The 3,719-nt window shown below is 40.2% G+C and overlaps 1 pseudogene; it reads left to right on the top strand.

The window, feature by feature from the left end:
• Positions 1 to 2,972: 2,972 nt before the first annotated feature.
• Positions 2,973 to 3,070, top strand: LOC122892816 (annotated as a pseudogene).
• The last annotated feature ends 649 nt before the right edge of the window (positions 3,071 to 3,719 follow it).

Consider the following 3,719-nt stretch of genomic DNA (forward strand, 5'->3'; position numbering starts at 1 on the left):
AAATGAATATATAAGATCTAAAAAAAAAAAAAAAAAAGAAGAGGAAGAAGAAAACCACGATTTTGACTTTACGACTGATTTTTCCCCCCAGAAGCTTCTTTGAGGTTTTCATCAAATGAATCCTCATGTCATTATCCTGTAATGAATGAGGACAGGGAAGACCCAAGGGCTTGTTTTAAAGACCAATTGTCTTTCAAGTTTATTTGTAAAATCACTTTTTTTTTTCCCCTCTTAGGTTACCTGAAACTGCCAGACAAACCTGCTGCCATTCCGAATAGTTTCTAAAAAGGGAAAATTACTTTTGTTATTTAACAATTTTACTTATTTTAGTAATTTAGTTAGCTTGAATGGCACTCATTCATTCAATTTGCTTATTCATTCAGTTTTCACACTCTCTTTCTAACCCCTGTGTGCACATGTGTGCACATGTGTATACACACACACACACACATCAATGCCTGGCACAGAAGATAATCACAGGCTCAGACCACAGGAAACTTACAAATTGTTACTTGACCCTCAGCTTCACCCCTAAGATGCTACTGATGGGGTTTTTTCCCCCCAAATTTTAGGAAGAATAGATCACCCTTTCTTAGATGAGGGTTGCCATACAATTTGTGATCCGAATACAGACAGTTTTGAAAGTGAACCGGGGTACTATTAATCGGTTATGCCTGGACCGTAGACTCTCTTTTCTGAGATACCTCTTTACCCTACAGGACTCCTAGTTTGTACCCCACCCACCCCTAGAACATTTTACTGGCTCTGTTGGTTTGTGCTCTTCTCCCTCCTCTAGACTGTAAGCCTCTTAGGTCTTCGCTTATAACCCTCCTCTCTCCTAGCTGGTGGTGGCACAAGATGGCAGGTATGACCTGTGTTGGTGAAGAGGACGGCATGTATCAGCTGAGAAGCCAAACTTTCTATACAGAATGTGTGGCAGCCTAAACCCCAGGAACAGGGTAAGTAAGAACCATTCTCCAGGCCCAGAATCCAAACAATTTTGTCTACGAGACAATATAGCACTGTGCTTTAAGGTGAACTACTGTAAGAAGAAGGAAATCAAAGTTATATTCAAATCTAAGCACAAAAACTCATAATGATATTCCCAAATTGAATTCATATACCAAATTATGATACCAAAACCTCAGCATGACAATTTTTATTACAATCTGTTTTTCCTCTATCCTCACTACTGTATAGTTCAAAGTGGGGTCATACTAACAATAATCTAGGAGGAGAAGTCAAAGACGGACTTTGACTTGTCACTCATTTCAGTCTTGAGAACCTCCCTATCTGGTAGGCTTTTGGAGAGGTTGCCTTAAACAGTGGCTGTTCTGTTTTTCTGAGCCCACCTAATGAACAGAAAAGCAGGGCTCCTAGGAGTCGATCTTCATGAGAACTTTGGGCTAAAAGAGGCTGAAACAAAGGATTATATACACAAGAAAGATTTATGCTCCTTTTTCTACCATATTGTACAGTGTGCAACAAAGCAGCATGTCCAAATGGTGTCTCACAGAGCCTCTGGAATGCAGCTCCCTGTGTCTAGGAGTTCAGATCCTCCCTGAGGAGTGACCCAGGAGTTCAGATACATGGAGATTAAGATGTCAGCTTTTATTAGTCATAAATCCAGGCTGAATTGTATAGACTTATCCACTGTGATGGGTCCTGCTGGTCTGCCATGGCTCCCATTAAACTCAGGGTGGTGGGGGGCAGATCCCCAAACAGAACAAGAGTGGAAGGGGCTGAGTCAACCATGGCTGAGTTCATTTCCCAATGTCAGGTAAACTCACCTAGAGAGAAATAGGGTATGAGGCAAGGAGATTTTCACTAACACTGTCCTCCACATAGAAACTCCAGGAAAAAGGTAAGAGACCCCAGCCACCCACCTTTCTGAGGATTCCAATATCGACCCATGGAATCAGCATGGGAACATGTACTCCTATTTTGGTTTCCCTTCCAAGAAAATGCCCAAGACCTTTTAAGGCCACAGTCCACATCTGCTTGAGAGCAAAGCCCTTATTCCACATCATTATGTTATACTGCTTCCCTGGAGTTCCTTGCATGTTTGAAGTTTTCAATAAATGTTTACTAAAATCAAAATAATTATTCTCACTGCCATTATTCTCACAGTCCTAAGTCAGTCTACATTATTAGATGCTAAAATCGATCTTAAATCTATGCAAACAGGATAACCCAAGAAACTCGCCACATTCATCCTGGAACATATTTCAAAACAGAAGTTGATGTGGATATGTCTTCAACTCACATTCTGCACAAAGCAAGAATGCTAGGAAATCCTCTTTCATCAATCATGGTAGTAGGTAGAGTCTGGAATCTGAGCGCTGTAAAAGCTGGTGGGTATTTTGGAGAGGTAATATTAATGAGTCAAATATTTAAGCAAGCTTGGTTTGTTTTTTGTTTGTTTGTTTTTAGATAAAACTATACTGTATGAATAAGTCTTCACTTTATATGATTGCTTATTTGTCATTTTTAAAAACTGGTAACAGATTTACATCATGTTTTAACAGGATCCCCAAAAGTCACAGTTAGGTATGAAGTTAAAGTAACCAGTAATGCTAGAAAAGCTGGTCCTTAAATCTAGAGCTCAGCTGCATCTCTCAGAATGCAGCCAGCTAAAGGCTGTTGAGGGTAAAATTCAACTGGCTTACATAATGGTAAGATCTTTATTGTTGTTTCATATAAAAAAAGAAGTTAAAAAAAAAAGAAGTCTAGAGGTAAGGGCCCTTGGAGGGTTGGTTAATTCAGTGGATCAATACAACCACCAGGGACCCTGATCTTCCCACCTTTGTCTTCTGCCATCCTCACTGCATTGGCTTTTCTCCTCTGGCTTATCACCTCCTCATCACAATATGGCTACAATAGCTCCAGGCATCACATCTTGATTCATGTTCAAAGAATATTTTAAAAATGCCCCTTTCTTGGATCCCTGTTAGGAATGAGAAAACTAGTTTCTGCTTCAGCAGCACATATACTAAAACTGGAATGAAACAGAGAAGCATGGGCCCTGCGCAAGAATGACATGCAAATTCATGAAGCATTCTATACTAAGAAAAAAGAAAAAGAATTAGAAAGACTCTTCATGAGGGCTCCCAGATACTTCCCTCATGCCTCATTGACCAGATTTCTGTTGCCTGACTTCTCATAAACCAACCACTGGGAAGAATAATGGACTTCCCATGAGTGACTAAAGTCATTCTCTAGAACCGAGGAGAGTCCCAGCACCCTTCAAGGGTCTTTTGATTAGTTATAAAAATTCCAATTGTTCTTTCTGTGTACTAAGTCACACATTTCTGTTTCTCAGAGTGGTAGAATGGTAGTTTTTCTCTGTCTATATGCTCATGTTAGGCAGGCCTGAAGAAAACCATTTATAACTTTGACAAAGTGACCATCATTCTGATTGCCCTGGGCTTTGATGTTTCAATGTCTTCAAAAGTGCCTCTGTATTTCCTAAGATGAACCAACAGGCTGATTTTTACTGAGCTTCTTTTAAAAAACATACATTTTTGGGGGGGGGGGTCTGAGTGCTGCTTTCAGTTAAGCAAACGACTCTTGATTTTGGCTCAGGTCATGCTCTTGGGTCACGAGATTCAGCCTTGTGTTGATTCTACATTTAGTGCAGAGTCTACTTGAGATTCTCTCTCTCTCCCTCCGCCCCTCCTGCTTGTTCTCTCTCTCTCTCTCTAAAACAAATAAATCGA

This window comes from Neovison vison, chromosome 12, assembly GCF_020171115.1.
Source record: "Neovison vison isolate M4711 chromosome 12, ASM_NN_V1, whole genome shotgun sequence".
NCBI classification, from domain to species: domain Eukaryota; kingdom Metazoa; phylum Chordata; class Mammalia; order Carnivora; family Mustelidae; genus Neogale; species Neogale vison.